Raw genomic sequence first — 18,282 nt, forward strand, 5'->3', positions numbered from 1 at the left:
ACAGAAACAGAAATCCCTGAACTGAAGCCAAGCTTAGTACTGATTTGGTGAAGTTTTCTTCCAAGTAGGCAGTGACATATAGATACATCTCTGTAATAGCAGCTTGAGAATATCAGATATATTACATAATTGAACTGCTTACTAAATCAGTTCCCTGAAAATACGAACCTGTTAGAACTGGTTTAAATAAGTTAGATGTTGTTTGATGTTTAATATTGAAGACTCATTAGAAACATAATTAGTTCTCAGATTAGAGCGTGAGATTACAGACAACCAAAGGAAAGATCAAAAGGACTACAATGCTCTATATGTATTTAAATTAAAGTAGCATTATTTTGATTTTTGATTTGGTAAATTGTTTTAATGGATTCATAAATATTGGTACTGTGAGTCTTGATAGGAAAATCAGATGTAAGTAGATTATATGTTTTAATTTCCATATTTTCATTGCATAGAATTAGAATAAAGAAGAATAATATCTTACGTAATAAAAAATTATTAGTACATGAGTTCTGCATTTGGGGGATAAAGAACAAGAAAGACTCCACAACTTGTACTTTTCTCTCTCTTTTTCTCTCTGAGAACCACATGTGGGTTCTTCTTGACCACGAGGGACCTAAGGGTAAAGGTAACGTTTGAAGAAAGCTAAAGTAGAATCTGTAGTCCCTTGAGGTCCCTCCCACCCTGAACACTATTTGGCATCGTTTCCCTGACAGCCTCGGAAGAAATCACAACTCCTCCTCAACAGGTAGTTTCTCCATCTATTCCCGGGTTCTTGACTTCTCTTTCCATAAGAGTTCTTAGTGCTGATCCTCTCCGGTATATTTATCCTCTTCCTTTCTTCGGCCTGGTAACATGAATAGGAGCCTATATCTTAAGAAGAAGAAGAAAACTCTTGTCCTGACCTTCGCCAACACTTTCTATCTGCTACTTGATTTCTCTCTGGCTGTTTACGACTCAACTTTTCAAAAGCTAGTCTGCCCTTGCTTTTAGATTCTCATTTTAGTCACTCAACCCACTTCAATTTGGCTTTCACTAAATCTCCTCTCTCTAAGGTAACTATCCAAACACACTTGTTTCTTTTCTATGCTTATCATTTGATCTCTTTACTGCTTTTGTAACTGCTAACAATTCCCTTCTTGAAATTCTCTTCACATGTACCGAATTATCCCTTTCACCCTCCTCCCTCCCCCCTTCCCCTCTGGTAACCACCAATCCAATCTCTGTCCCTATGTGTTTGTTTATTGTTGTTATTATCTACTACTTAATGAAGGAAATCATACGGTATTTGGCCTTCTCCCTCTGACTTATTTCACTTTGCATTATACCCTCAATGTCCATCCATGTTGTCACAAATGCCTGGATTTCGTCGTTTCTTATGGCTGAGTAGTATTCCATTGTGTATATATACCACAGCTTCTTTATCCATTCGTCCCTTGATGGGCACTTAGGTTGCTTCCAAGTCTTAGCTATCGTGAATAAGGCTGCAATGAACACAGGGGTGCATGTACCTTTGCAAATTGGTGTTTTCAAGTTCTTTGGATAAATACCCAACAGTGGAATAGCTGGATCATATGGTAGTTCTATCGTTGATTTTTTGAGGAATCTCCATACTGTTTTCCATAGTGGCTGCACCAGTTTGCACTCCCACCAGCAGTGTATGAGAGCTCCCTTCTCTCCACATCCTCTCCAACACATGTTGTTTCCTGTCTTGTTAATTATAGCCATTCTGACGGGCATGAGGTGATATCTCATTGTAGTTTTGATTTGCATTTCCCTGATAGTTAGTGATTTTGAACATCTTTTCATGTGTCTGTTGGCCATCTGTATATCTTCTTTGGAGAAATGTCTGTTCAGGTGTGGTGATGGGTTGTAATTAGTATTTTGGTGGTGAACATGATGTAATCTATGCAGAAATAGAAGTACAATGATGTACACCTGAAATTTTTGCAATGTTATAAACCAATGTTTCTGCAATAAACAAGGAAAGAATTAAAATAAATAAATAAATAAACAAATAAATGGTAAAATATTTCTACAACTTTATTTTTGCACAGTGTATAGTATTAAAAGTTCATCTATATGTATATGCAAAAAAAAAAAAAAAAAAAAAAGAAATTCTCTTCACCTTTGGCTTTTGTGATTCCATGCCCTCCTATTCTCTCAGCCAAGGTGACTTCTCTTTCTCAGTATTGTTGCCTCATGGCTCCCTGTCCCCTCTATCCTCAATAAGTGGTGGTTTACCAGGGCTCAAATGTTTACTCCTTACTCTGCTTCAGCATTACTCTCACAAACTACATGTCTGTCAGCTATCTCTTTATAGTTACTTTGCATCCTTTCAGGATTTACCGATTTAAATAACAATTATCTTTAATATAGTAATACAAACAACTATACATGTTTTTGCATTTATTAAACTCACACCAATTCCCCGAGGTATTTTAATACCTGTTTTGCAGATTTATATACTGAAGTTTAGAGAGGATAGTCCAAGGTCTGTGAATTGAACTTAGATTTATCTGACTCCACATCTTATACTTCTCTTACTTTACCAAGATGCTTCCTTTGATTTGCACTTGCATGCAGAGCACCTCTACATATATTATCTCATTTGCTTTTCTTAACAGTGCTGTCAGGTAGGTAAATCATGTGTTCTTATAATTTCTGTTTTAAAGATAATGAAACCTGTTCTTAGAGACCTAAATGACTTTCCTTATTGCTAGACACCGGAGTTGCTTCTCGAACCTGAGTGTTCTGATTCTAAATCAACTTTCCTTTCTATTTATCACTCTGGGACAAGGAAATATTGCTTTACGATTTTCCACGAGTTGTTTCATGATATGCTTTGTATAAGCCAATAAATATATTTATAGGATGAGATTGTTTTACACATGGCAGAGAGCTAATCACTGCTTGCTGACTGTATTTTCACTTTAAAATAATTTTAGTTATTGAGAAATCTGAACTTTCTAAATATATTTTGAATTTAAAGTTTTGTAAATGGAGATTTATAATTCTAATTGTTTTTATTACTTCTATAATTTTTCTGGGATATTTCTGGCCAAGAGATATGCCTGAACTTGAATGATGCCCCAAAACTCATAAACACAAAATATTTTTGAAATGAATTAAGAAAAAGCCTCCTTAGTATATTTACATTGTAGACGTAATAGAATTGTATTGTTTTTTGACAATTTTCTGACAATGGCAGTAAAGATTTTGTTCTAATAAGATCAGTACAATCTCACAATTTTCCATGTGGTGAAAGTCAAATGTCTTAAGGAAAGAGCACAGTAAAAACTAGCAGTGTGCCTGTAAAGAGAAAACAAATGAAGTTTTAAAAAATGCTAAAGGGAGCTCTTCTAATAATCTAAAATATGTATAATTTATAATAGCGTAAGCAAAGTATGTAATTGTGATGCGGACTGATATGGGTAGAGGTCATAGGGTCACATATTTTAATACAATATGAAGCATTTCTTCTTGTTGTTGTCAGTGCCCTTAAGTCAATTCCAACTCTTAGTGACCCTGTGTACAGCAGAGAGGAGCCCTGCCCAGTCTTTCTGTGCCATGCTCTCCTCTTCCAACACTATATCAGACAATGCTTTGCTGCTATTCATAGAGTTTTCATGGCCTATTTTTTCAGAAGTGGGTGGCCAGGTCCTTCTTCCTAATCTGTCTTAATCTAGAAGTTCCACTAAAACATGTCCACCACGGGTGACCCTGTTGGTATTTGAAATATGATTGGCATAGCTTTCAGCATCACAGCAACATTATAACAATCAAAGTTTCTACCATGAAAAAGATGAACTGGAACGTAAACGAATCTTCTATAACTCAAGCAGAATCTAGACAATCATCTCTCAGAGATGTGGTAGAAAGAGTCTTCTATTGTTTAAGGAGGAGGTGGGGAGTAGACCCTTGAGAGTTTTCTTCTAACTGTAAGATTCTATTAATACAGTCCAAGTCATCGAACCTTGTCTATAGAATGAATGTTAGTTATTTTCCTAAGATTTTAGAATCTCTAATATAGGAAAGCAAATGTTAGTCATTTCTCTTTGCCTTTTTTAAACTTCTCCTGGAAAGAAGAATAATTAGGCAGACAGGCACTAATAAGGTAAAAGGAAGTCAAATAAAGGGACAATTAGTAAGCTCTATAAAGAATCAAGAAGATATTTACTCTTTTCCGGAAAAAACAGAAAGTGATCATTGCAAACAAATGGACCAACACTTCGGACATCAAAGCTACTCACCTGTGCATTGCAAGTGATCAATAATTATCTGTAAGTGAGATAGTCAGAAATAGCAAGAGGAAGAGAGACCATAGTTGAAAAGCTGTAAGTTAATATGGGTTACAATGAGGTTTAAATGATAACACAGACTCTACAATGTGTTGTCAATGAATAACTTGTAAGTAGATATTTCTCTCAGTCTTAATCTGAATTAAATGTTTTCTTAAGAAATGTGAAACAAACTTTGTAGGCAGTGTTTAGTTAATTTATACTATTATTTAAATGAAACAAATAATTTAATTAAAGAAATCTCCACCACAATTTGTTGTAAGAAAGAAATTGATAAAAAGTTTTTGGTTAATACAATCTTCACACTCAAGTTAATTTACATTTTCAATTAAATTCAAAAGTATTTTGAACCGCTGTGCTACATAACTCATAAATCTGGGTAATGACAATTTAATGAAGCTGTGTTACAGACTCTCCCTCCTCAGTTCTTCATAAAATTTAAAAAAAAAGTAAAACCAGCAAGAAATAAGATTAAAAAAAAGCAGAACAAAAGGAATAAAAGAGTAAAATCACATGTCATGAACTTTAAAAAGTGGCAGCCAAGGAACGAAATAGATGATTCTGTCCCAACTCAGAGCAGCTCCTTATTCCTCCTCCACCCCCAACCCCACCCCCATCCTCATAAGTAGTACAACATATCCTGTGAATTTTTATTTAAAACTTCCCACTTGAAGAAACCTCTATTCAGGGGCATCCAGTAAAAATCTTAGGGTAGAAAATAAAACTCTGAAGGGTATAAGCTGTCATCCACTACTATAAAATCTCAGGATCTCTGTAGAAGCTTGAAAATCTGTTCAAGATCATCATATCCAGGCTTCCATACTTACTGGGAAGAATAGGGGTATCCTTCTTATGAATAATATACATTGCTAACAGGTGGAGTGAACCCTAACATAGGGAATTTAATAAGAAGTTGAAGAAATAGCAGAGCCAACACCAGTGAAGCTCTCCTTCCCTACTCCTCCCCTATGAAATCCTTGGGTTATGCCACAGTGGCCATAAAAATACCCGTCTCCAATTGTAACTTGGCAAGAAGGTAAATAAGTCAAATATAAAGTGGTAATTGTATCAAGAGAAATGATCCATAGTTAATCATATGAAAAAAAGAATGGCAATTTTGTAAACATAACACAGAGAAAAAATAAAAGCTATAATGCAGCTTGCTAAATACAGATGAAGAAGCCAGTGTGGAAGAACATACTATGCAAGGAACAGAAGAAAATTTACTCACCAGTGCTTAATGATACAAAAATACTTAGCAACAACATGAATATCATGGTGCCATAGCTAAAACTTGAGATGATAAGAATAGAAAATGAAATAAAAGGGAGACTAGAGACCGAAATGACATCACTATAGGATTGATGAATAAGTTACAAACAAACGAAACATAATAGGCAAGCTAAAAAGGGAACTACTGATATGGAAGACTAGCTTGAGATACTTAAGGTTAATGTAAAGGGAAAAGACATATTGAAACAATTATAAACAAGATAGAGAGGGCAAAGACAATCCAGTCTAAGGACAATTGCTCTCACCTCCCTCCCTTCACCAGAGGAAAACAAAAAAAGAAACCCAAAATTATAGTAGCAGTTTTTTAATTATAATAATGGAAGAAATGAATGAAGATAGAAAGGGTATCTGATGATCCAATAAATAAGATAAAATGTTAGGATTAAATTATTAAAATTCAATAATAAATGATTTTTCTGATATGAGGCCATAAAAAGCAAATTGCTCCTTCTCACAACACCACTAAATTACAGAAGATGGTAGAGGCAATATCTACATGGTCCTAAAGGAAGGTGTAACCCAACATATTTGCACCAGCCGAATTATGTTTGTGTATCAATGTACAGATATTCTCAAACATATAAGACTTCAGAAAAGAGTTTCTATGAGGTCTTCCCCCAAAAATTAATAATGGCACTAATTAACTCAAAGGGAAATTAAAACAAAAAATATTCAGGATGAAGAAACTGTGATACATTTGTGAGCATCCATATATGCTTACAATTAAGGTTAAACAACTATGTTTTGGGAGAGAATGTAAATGTTACAAATCCTGGAATATAAGAATTAGAACCCATAATTCAAAATTAATATGTCAAAATACAAATTTATCACTTCCTTTCACTTCCCCAAATCTGCCCCTTCTCATGTATTCTTTAACATCCAACCAATGCCCAATTACTGCCAATTTTATTTTCAAATTTTTCTCAGATGTAGCCCACATATCCATTGCGACCACCACTTCTTAACTTAGGCCCTTATCACCTGTGTTCTTTTGCAGTAACCTTGCATGACTTGTTGTGCCAACTTCAGTTTTATCCTTCTCTTTTCCAACAGAGTGATAGTCCTAAAATACACATCTGGCTAGATCCATGCCCTACATAAATACTTTTAAAAATCCCCCCAAGAAATGAAGAAAAATGCCCAAGGTCATTTGCATGACCTTAGAGGCTCCGTAGGACAAGACCTCTACTTATCTTTTCATTCTCATCCCCACTCTAAACTATTCTGAACCGCTTCTAGGTACGAGGACACAGCATACTACTTTGTAAATGTGTGCTTTTATTCATGCTGTTCTCTGTTCCTGAAAGGCTCCTCCGATCTTCTTCCAGTGGCCCACTCCTTCTCCTTTGTCTAGATTCAGATTTGGAATCAGGAAGCTATTTTTTGACTCCAGGCTAGACTGTGTCTTTTTCAGGTTTCCTTTGACTCTGTGTACACATCATATATACTTAATCATTGATTTATTCATTCAATGAAAAATTCTTGAGAGCCTACTGTGTCAAGGAAACTGTCCTACTTGGGATAGAGGCAAAGTCCCTTCCCTGATAGAGTGTGCTATGTAGGAAAGACAAATATTAAATAAATCAGCACCCAAATGATTAATTTATGATAATCATGATAAATGCTATAAAGGAAGATTAAAATGTGCCATCAGAGTATATAACAAGACATATCATTTGAAGTGTAAAATGGGAGGGAGGTAGACTGTAAAGTTTTTTAAGTAGAAGGAAGTACATGTACAAAATCAAATGCCTGAGTAAAATATTTTCACAATGTTTCATCAGCTTTTAATAACTGCTTAACGTATTCTCATTTTTTGAAGAATAATCCTCTAAATAGTCATGTAAGTGTCTTAGTTATAAAAATAATTGCCATGAGGAATTATGTATAATTTTTTTCTGCATAGAGTTTACTTCTTGGCATTCTTGCTGCCAACTCTAAATACACTAGGAGAAGAAAAGAAGTTTTGTTTCTGACTAGTTCTACAGTGGTTTTGCTATTATAGAGACCTATGCCATACTCATTTCATTATGCTTTTAAACACATCTCTTTTTTCACTTATTCATATGCAAGGAGTGTCCCTAAGTGGTGGAAGGGAAAATAGAGTCTCTAAAACAAGTCTTTTTAAGAAAAAGAGTTAGAAGGCTAGAGCTATAAATTCAATGCAAATTGGGTTTAAATTTGTTTGGTAGCACAAGAGCTCCTTTACCCTTCTTACAATCTCTGTAACTCTAGACAATTTCTTCTCTTAAGGATTCAATGGGTCTGCTCAGACCTGGCTTCAAATCCTGATTTCACCATTCATTATTTGATTTGTCTCTTTTATTGCTTATAAATTGAGGATAATGAAAACTACCCAATAGTGTTGTTAAAAGGACCAAATAGGATAACATGTTAAAAGGCGTAGCACAGTCCTGATACAAAATAAGTACTCATTAAATAATAGTTATCAGATTATTATTATTTAGTGCTCATTTCCATATGTATATTTAAAATTCACTAACATTTTAAAAATGAAATTGCACAGGCATACTAATATTTAATTCTGCTTCTCATTATAAATATAATTTTTAGTATTTGGACAGTTGTAATAATTGAGTAGAATATATTTATCTAGAAGATGATCTCTAAGATATTTCTATGCAGGCCACTATCAACATTTCATAATTCTAAATTTATTGAGAACAAAGACAATGTAATAATTATAACTTATACTGCCTGATAAAGTATTTGACATAGAATCATATACGATCTTCATGAAATTGAATGTTTAAATCTCTCCCCAGATTTGGGAAGTCCTCCATCATTTTTTTAAAATAAGCTTTCTGTTCATTTCTCCTTCTCTTCTCCTGGGATGTGTAGATTGTTTCTCTTAATGATATCCCATAATTCACATAGGCTTTCTTCACTCTTTTTCATTATTTGTCTTTTGTTCTCCTCTGACAGGATGTTTTCAAATATACCACCTTCTACTTCACAGATTCTTTCTACTTCTTGATCAAGTCTGTTGTTGATCCTCTTTATTGCATTTTTCATTTCATTCATTGTATTCTTCAGCTCTAGAATTTCTATTTGGTTCTTTTTTATGATTTCTACCTCTCTCTTAAACTTCTCTTTTTGTTCATGTATTTCTGTTCCTGATTCTGTTGAATTGTCTCTCTGTTTTCTTGTAGCTCACTGAGCTTCCTTAAAACAGCTATTTTGAATTCTTTATTGGGCATAATGCAGATCTCCATTTTTGGGGGGTCAGTTACTGGAAAATTATTGTGTTCCTTTGATGGTGTCATACCCTTGATTTTTCATGTTCCTTGGAGTCTTGCACTGCTATCTTCACATTGAAGAAGTAGTCACCTCCTCCAGTCTTTACTGGCTGGCTTCAGGAAAGAAATTCCTTCTATCAGCCCTGTTAGAGACCCTGAGGCTTTCTCAAACCTTTTCTATGGATATGCCTGCTCTACAATTCTTGTTGCATCTTGGCAGGGGTGGGGGGGTGGGGGGGTGGCGGAAGTGAAGGGGTGGGGTGGGGGTGGCGTGGGGGGGTGTTGGGGTGGGATTCTTAAGATTGTATACCTTCTCTAGATCCTGCAAACCAGGCTGGGTGCTGACAGTCTCCTATTTGCTTTCCCTAGGGCAATGATGAATGCTCAAGTTTGTGTGCTTTCTCCTAATCCCACAGAGTTGGGTAGGCTTTCTGTGTTTGCTCACTAGCTATCTGCAAAATCTTGCTCTTTCTGCCCTTCAGGGCAAGCCCAGGGATCTGGCCATGAGGTGGGGGTGTGTATGGGTGAGATGTGTGGAGTGCTGGGGGTGCTCATGGGCCAGTTTGGAGGATCCACAGGGGGGAGGTGCTCCCAGTAGCTTGTGGGCAGGCTTCCTAGTGGAATCCATGACATGGTTAGTAGGATCCGCATACCTTTGATGCCCTCTGAGAGCCCTGGTTGCTGTTATCTCAACTGTTTCCCATCCCTGAGTTATGCAGCACACCTCAGTATTCTGGATGAGATGAGAAAAAAGTGGGTCTCTTTGGCAGCATCCCACATAGCTGGGGACTTACTCACAGGCTCTCACTTTCCTCTATGGGAGAAATTGTGGCTGAGAATGTCTCTCTTGGCACTGAGCTATGCTGCCTTGGGAGAGGGGTGATGTGGGTAAAGTAAACCACTCCTCTTATCCTCTTCAACGTGTCTGTTCTCAGATTTATTTTTGCTCCAACAGTGCACTGGATCTTCTCTGCCAGACTCCTGGACTTTCACAAAGGCACTCTCATCTGTGTGTGATTGTCAAAATTGGAGTTCTCTGAGGGGAAGACAGTAGAAAACGCCTATATTGCCGTTTTGATGATGCAACTCTCCTTGGAGTAGATATTAACTTCTCCCAAATAATTCTAAATTTCTATGTTCTTTATTTGTCCATAATATTGAAAAATTTACTTTTCTGTCTATAGAAGTATTGATCTACTTTTCTATTGTTCCTATTGAGTGGAATAAATATTACCACTAAAATTGGAAACATCAACTAGCTACTAGCCTACTTTGAATTCCTTTCTTATGTTGGTATCCTGCATTATTTCATCATAATTTTGGTTGAGAGTGTCCCAGAGGCGATCTGCAAGTGATACTGCTCAAACTAGCCCTCTGTTAGAGATTTCTTGTTTTTCCTGAATTGGTTATTTCAATCTTGCAGCAAGTTGGCAGTCTGTCATATTTTGAAATGTTTACAGCACATGTACAGTATTTAAATAGTAGTACAGTGATACACTAAAGATTTAAAAAAGTATATAGCTACTTTTTATCTAAAGCTTTCCAAAATTTCTAAAAATAGAATGTTAATCATCAACATTAGATAAGAACTTTATACAAAACTCTTATCTTATTAACAATTTTTCCTAATGTAGACATTTGTGGTAAATAAAATGTATGAGCCAAGAAAAAGTAATAAAAGGAGGTTAGAAAAAAAAGAAAAAATTTACCATAAGTAGACCATATTGGACGTGTGACATATGTTTATTCATGTGTTAATATAGTTACCCTTCACCCTACAAAATCTGTCTTGATGTTTGCTCCTCCCTCAAATTGATAACATCTGACTATGTTTATTTCTGTCTTTGGCAGCTTCATAGTGCTTATAGTTTAGTTTACAGTATATTTATCTAGGTTCCTTTGATATTATGTATAGTTATTTCATATGTGTTTGTATTCCATTTTTCCAACTATTTTGTGAACCTCTGGTAGTCCATGTCAGTGCTACTCTTTCCTTTTCTATATATGTGACTCTCCCACTTACCTGTCAGCATACACTATACTTAACACAATATTTTACTGATGTCCAATTGGACTATGTATCATATTCACTGACAATGAATTGATGGACTAGAATAAAAAGTTATGACTTTTTTCCCTACAAATTTGGTAAAATTTCAATGAAAAAATAGGAATGAATACTTTTTTATTTTTGTTCAATTAAGTCCAAGTATGTACTATTTCATGTCATAGACAAAATGCTAAACATAAACAGTTTAGTTTGGATTTTCTAGAATGCAGAGCCTGAGAAGAGGATTTGGCTGGAAGTACTTTATCTGAAATGTAATCCCAGAAAACCAGAATGAGTGAGACAGGGAAGAAGGAAGAAGAAAAAGACTCGTTTTCAAGGTTGTTGCTGTGGAATGGAGGCTCGATTGTGTTGAGATCTCTTGAGAAGCACATAGAATTCCTTTCTAGAGCTGCCCACTTGAAGAACAAGAAGCTGGAGCTTTCATTCATTGTCTTTAGTTCCTACTGGTTGCAAATTGTCCCCCAGGAGCATTAACTCTACCTGCAGTTGGTTCTCCTAGAGCCAGAGAATGCCCTAGGGAGAAAGAGGAAAGATGACTGTGGCATTCCTCTTTGAGGTGGGATACAGAGAAAAAGAGCATTATAGTCCTTTACTACAATAACAGAATTACAATGTCTTGTGCCTTGATCTGGAATGTTGTGCTTAGTTCTGCACACCAGCTTTTAAGAGGGGCATCACATGATAAGAACAAACGGGATAACATGGGTTATAGAAACCAAATCACATGGAAAAGCATTAAGGAAGCTGGAGGTATAAACCTTAAAAGAAGATAGGAGAAAAAGGTTCAGTCAGCTAGAGATGAATCTGAGCTTTTCTGGAACAGTTCACTGCAGCTATGACTGAAACCAGGGATGGGCTGATGTGATGCGATGCAGAGTGTCTGAAGCATCTGCTGCAATAAGTAATCTTTAAGAAAACTTTAACAAGAATATTTATTTTAAAAGTATCTCCTTAATCTTAAAATTATGTATGCAACTTCAAACAATGAACCACCAGAGAAATCAAAGAATTGACTAGTAAAAGATGATGGCCAAGTATTAGAAAAGCAAAAGAACACACAAATCAGCATTTTTTCAGTTCAGTTTTCATAGAGTTATATTTAGATGAGAGAAAAATGCATTTGGTCAACCACTTCATATTCAAATTCGTGTGTGTCGAAGTAAATCTGATCCATCTGTTCCTGAATTATTTTCTTAAGCCACCAACATTTTATTTTACAAGAACTGATTTCCAAAGAGTCTTATGATACCCCTGACCTCCTGCCAAACCTCCTCAAAAAGTCTAAAATATGGTTATTTTACTCAATATCCTCAAATACACTGGTTTTCTAAAATTAAAATAAGCAAGAAAACAAGCAACAAAATATTTGATTTATCTGCTACAATGCCATTCATGTTGAAATCAAGCATAAAACATGAAAAACAGGGAGAAAGATCTGTACAGTATCTATTTTTACTATTTATATGACCAGATATGGTATAATACAAATAATCCACCTAGATAGCAAGCCTTGTGTAAGCAGTTTACACATGTGCCATTTGTTTCAGTGTGGGGTGGATGGCCCAGGACAAATTCACGCCCACTCTGAAGAATGACTTAAGACATATAGGTTACCAAGGAAGAAGTTTCCCCATCTACCCCTTGGCTACTCCCTTGTCTCCTTACAGGCCTCTGTTCCTCAGTCTATCCCTTAACTGTTGCTGTTACTCAGAGTTGCTACCTAGGCCCTCTGCTCCTCTAGTTCTCCACCCTCTTCCTGGGCATTCTCGTCCTTTCCCATGGCATCATTGACTACCTAGATGCTGATGACTCCCAGACCTGTATCTTCAGCTCTGTTTTCACTTCTGAGAGTGACTACTGCTAAACTCTTCCCACTGGGTTAGTCAATAAGCACTTCGAAATCAATAATTCCACGAGAACTCAAATTATGAGCCAGAAACTTGGTATTATCTTTGACTCCCTTTTCCTTCTTTGTCACTCCCCTTCCACGTCTAATTAGTTTCCAAGTCCAGTCCATTCTTTCTCTTAAACATCTCTCTAACCTGGTTCACATCACCATTTTCCATCACCTGAATTACTGCAATTCCTTCCTCCCTGAATTACCTATATCCAGGATGGACGCCTGCAACTCTCTCTCCATAAAACTATCAGGATGATCTTTCTACAAGAGAAACCTGATCATGCCTCTTCTTGCTTGAAACCTCTCAGTGACTTCCCATCACTTTTAGGATAAAGTCCAAACTTCCTAACATAGTTACAAAGCCCTAAATTATCCAACTCCTTCTTAAGTCCTCAGCTTCTCTCTGAACTCACCACTGCCATTCTATGGCTCAAATAGTTGAGTTTTTCTTCAATTTCTAAAAAAATGTCCTGCTCTCTCACACCCCAGGGACACTCTCACAAGCTGTTTCTTCTGATTAAAATCTCTTCTCCTCCCCAGTCCTACCACCCAACTTCCTTGTCCCATCAACCTTCCCTGTCCCACCTACCTTTGCTGGCCATGTCAGCTTAGATGTCCTTTCCTCCAAGAAGCCTTTCTGGCTCTGCTGAGGCTAAGTTCCATACCCTTGATGTGTGCTTATACCACACCTTGTGCTTCCTTGGTTACAACCCTTATTTATCACACTGTACTGTGGTTCTTTGTTTAATTGCCTGTCTCTTTCAATAGAGTTTAATCTCTTTAAGAGGGTTGGACCCCAGTTCCTAGCAGGATGCCCTACACATATTATACATACAATAAATTATTGTTAAAATATGAGATGCAGAGGCTGGCCCAGTGGTGTAGTGGATAAGTTCACACACTTCGCTTCAGTGGCCCTGGGCTTGCAGGTTCAGATCCCAGGTGTGGACCTATGCAGCACTTATCAAGTCATGCTATGGCAGGTGACCCACATATAAAGTAGAGGAAGATGGGCACGGATGTTAACCCAGGGCCAATCTTTCTCAGCACAAAGAGGAGGATTGGCAATGGATGTTAGCTCAGGGCTAATCTTCCTCACCAAAAAAAAAAAAAAAATATGGGATGCATTTTAGATCCGTGGTGACAGCCTTACATACAAAATAGATAGATGTTTTCATTTAATTTTCCTGTGATATCACCATTCATAGAAAACAATGCTTTTATTTTAAGACTTAAATGTAGTCTATTTTCCCTCCTGATGTACACACACGCGCACACACACAATTTTTTTTCTGTTTCCTATCTGAACCTGGTGCAAAACATATTGAATTAGTATTTTATACAGTACTTTGTCCTTTAATCGTTCGTCCACATATCTACTATAAATAATCATTGCTTTTTAGAAATCCTCAAGAAAATTGAGGAACTGCATGAAGGTTAAGATTTCTCGGACAGAAAAAATGCCAAGAGTTGGAAAAAGAACTCTATTACACAGATATTTAATCCTTCAGTCTTTAAAACTGAATGAATAAAGCATCATTTTTTGAGAAATATTACATAGAATGTGAGGTAAATATTTATAGATGATCTAATGACAAAAGCTAACTTCTATATTTTTCAAGTCTACAAAACGTTGTTATTAAAGTGGAGTAGAATTTTAAAGATATAGTTCAACTGACCTTTCTTTCCATTATTAACAAAAACACACTTACCATCAATGATAGGATGCCTTCAGTTGATTAAGCCGTGAAAATATTACCACAGTTTTTATAAGTACCCACATATATTTAATGTGTAGAATGACATCTTGTGACTTTTAAAAATATACCTTTCATCTATAGCTAAAAAGGGGAAGTTTGCCTCTTGTTATAGAGGATTCTAGTTAAAAGGGGATTGTTGCTTTATTTTACGTCATTTTACAATGGTTTACCTATAATAGAGTTATTCAGATAAAATTATTTTGAAACTCACAATGGTATGTCTACACAATCAAAGATTCAAAAGGATTTGGAAAAAAATGTTTTTCAATGGAGGATATCAAATAGCATGATTAAAAAATATGAATCTGACTTAAACTAGAAATCCTTTCATTTAGCAGTTTGATCAAGGTAGAGAAGCCTCAAAATTGTCAAATGTCCATTTATATTTGGCTTCATAAGAGTACATTGAAACCTAATTTTAAGTTTAGTTTTGCCTCCCAGTTTTTATACATGAATTTTAGCTCCCAAATTGGTCTTCAAAAATTATGTACTAGCAATTCAAATTAGAAATACATTGATCATAATTTCAAGTTGAACGATTGTGTCAAGTAATTAAATTTATGATATATAAAGAAACATTTTAGAAGTTTACCTTTATATTCCATTATCTTTTTTAGACATGAAAACCATTACATTTTCCCTGGCTGACTGATGCAAGTTGCAAAGCAGATTTAACGTCACTGTCAATTCTAACAGCCAGTGTGAAACAAGAGGAAACATTCTATGGAATAGAAAGGGTACTAAATATTCCAAACATTGGTAGGCAGCTAATTCTATTTTAACTCCAATGGCTCTCAGACCCATCTCTAAAGTAGGTGTTCTCAAAATTCCCTTTCATCATCATTCAGATGATTAACCTCTGTGTAATTTTCTCATGCTCTCCTCAATCATTTTCCCTACTCTTATAAGGTACCTGGTTATGGGACATCATCAGAGGACTCTGCTGACAATACCTTTGTGATAGCCTATGTGACAGAATAATTAAATTTTGGTGTCTCAAATTGGGTAAAACCTAAATTATTCAAATCCTAATTATTAAAGGAATTAGGTTTATTAGGTCAAATGACATAGAGCATACTGTTGGAAAGATAAATGCTTATTAAATAATTGCTTGATTGGTTGTCCACACTGCCTGAGACATCTGATAATTATTTTAAAATAAATCTATAAAATTGACAAAAAAAGTATGATATAATCAATTCCCTAGGTAATTCCAAGAAAAGAAGATGAAATTTTTTAAAATTAGAATTACTGGAATAAGTGTGGCTGTTTAATCTGACGTCAGCCCAAATGAAAACCCATGCATTAAACAAATGTATTTTATTTTCCTGGAGCAAATGTGGGAAATCCAAACTCCAAATAGGCAGAAAAACTTTACCAGTGATTGACAATCACCACTGATAAGATGATGAAACCATTCTTTGCCCCGCATCTAAACTGGTTCTGTGGTAGGATAAAATACGTTTTATAAGAGACACTTAGTTTATAAAAATCGAGAATACTAATGAAAAGCAGACTTTTGAGGTTTTAACTGATCTGATTTTTCTGTTCTTCTTTTACTGTGTTTGGAAGTGGCTGCAGAAATTATGAAATATAAGCTAAAAGGTAGTCTGGAAGATTTCTAACCTCTATCACAAGACAATTACGAGTTGAGAGTTTTTTCTTACTAAACCAACATATCCATCTTGTGTTTTCCTTGTCATGTCCTTCACTATTTCCACACAGAATACTTTGTACCTGGTTCTTATTGGCTGCCACTAAAATGAACCATTTTGTAGGGGGGTCTGAGAGATAAAAGTCTTTTTGGTAATGAGATTATGTCCCTACTTTCATCAATTAGAAGTGGAAAACAATAAATAATATTGAAAGAAAAATACAGCTGTGTGAATCTTGGCACAAGAGGGTGAAGCTATTCCTACTGTTTGCTTCTTTCCCCATGTCCCCTTTCCAGTATATAAATTCATTGCTCTCGTGGTTTCAATTTGGGCCCCAGTTTTGACTGAATCTAAGAGGTCAAAGAAAAACACAGCTGAAACTACTGCCTAGTGGCTTAACTCACAGCCCCAAATGATAGACCTCCAACAGAGCCCAGCAGGCTTTCAGCAAAAAGGCTAATGACTAGAGCTCATTTTGGAAAGTAGAGAGTTCGATGATAAGCCAGAAAAGAGAGGCATCATCATAGCTGTCTTAGGAGATTTTGCAAAGCCCTACTAAAAATAAACAGTGAGTATTCTAGTCCCCTGCTATATGTAAGAAAATACACGATAGGTTTCTCTGGCCCTTTCAATTGACTGATTCTATGCTAGAATGCTAAGACCACAAGGAAATGACAAATTTATATGCAAAATGAAGAGCTGAGTTGTGCACAGCAATTTCTTTCACTTGTATTTGATTTATTCTTATTCAGTTCCAAAGGTTCATGGGCCAGTGACTGTTCTTGAACTAGTAGACCTAAAGCCTTCTATGGAATTTTTGTCCTTGACTCTGCTCCCCTCTCCCCTCCTCTCATATGGCCCAACTATAGATGATTTTGTCAATAGTTGTGATCCAGGGGTCTTTCAAAAGAAAGAAGTTCTACCTGCAAATATGTTAGATACAAAATTAGAAAATCAGCTGAAATGTGATAATTTAGATTTCACTGCTGTTTTTGGAGATCTGATGGTAAATTCCTTCTAAGACTGTCAAAGATGGCACCATTATCCTTGTGATTAAATCTCTGGAGTACCTCAAAAACAGGACTGTAAATTGCTTTTCTCTGTTGTTACTCCTCTATAGAACAGAATTAATTTTTTCCCACAAAGTAGTGCTAGAAAAAATTTTTTAAAAAGCTGATTGAAAATATACTAAAGACTTAAGATATTATCTCAGTTTTCTGCCAAGGTAGATAACCCTGTTTATTAAAAAACAGGGTTTTTTATAATAATAAAAAAGAGTGGAACATATAACTGAAAGATAAGCTGAGCATCCTTAATGGTGTTATGCAAGTTACAACAAACTTGTCTTATCAGAAATATTTCAGGAACTAAATTGCCATTATCACACTCAAAGGGAAATTAAGAGTTATAGGCTGATTACGAAACGCACTGCGGTTTAGTACCACGCAAGTCTAGCTCCCACCTGTGGCTCTACTCTGCTCCACTCCCTGGAGGAATAGACTTTCTCAGTTCTTGAAGGAGAAGAACAACATTTTTGGGATAATCACTACATACAGCCCTTGTGGGTGGGCCAAATGAAGATTGTGTTGATGAAGAGAACAGACTAGCAACAGTATTTTTAAATCAGAATCTAAACAAGGAGACTTACCAGTTCAGTTGTGACCCAAAAATGAAATATATAAAGAACACATCTTAAAAGAGGTGTGAATCAATATTTTTAAATTAGAAATTAGACAAGGAGATTTACTACTTCAGTTTTGACTCAAAGAAAGAAATATATTTAAAAAAAACTTGTGTTTTAGAGCAGGCATGATTGATGTTTCGTCTTCATTTTGGAAGGATAGTTTCACTGCATATAGAATTCTGGATTGACAGATATTTTCTTTCAGTACTTTAAATGTTATCTCTTTGTCTTCTGGATTCCATTTTTTGGGCCATCTTATTGCTTTTTCAAAGACAATTTTTTTTTCAGTTGGCTGCATTTAAGATTTTCTCTTTGTCTTTGGCCGTCAGAAGTTTTGCTATGATATGCTTATATG

At 35.7% G+C, this 18,282-nt stretch overlaps 1 protein-coding gene across 2 annotated transcripts in view; it reads left to right on the plus strand.

The window, feature by feature from the left end:
- PPP1R1C (protein phosphatase 1 regulatory inhibitor subunit 1C) overlaps nt 1-18,282 on the plus strand; it is a 110,809-nt gene that overhangs the window by 25,801 nt on the left and 66,726 nt on the right. The window lies entirely within an intron of this gene.

The sequence above is a fragment of the Ceratotherium simum genome, chromosome 9 (assembly GCF_057802395.1).
Source record: "Ceratotherium simum simum isolate JZ-2026a chromosome 9, ASM5780239v1, whole genome shotgun sequence".
NCBI classification, from domain to species: domain Eukaryota; kingdom Metazoa; phylum Chordata; class Mammalia; order Perissodactyla; family Rhinocerotidae; genus Ceratotherium; species Ceratotherium simum.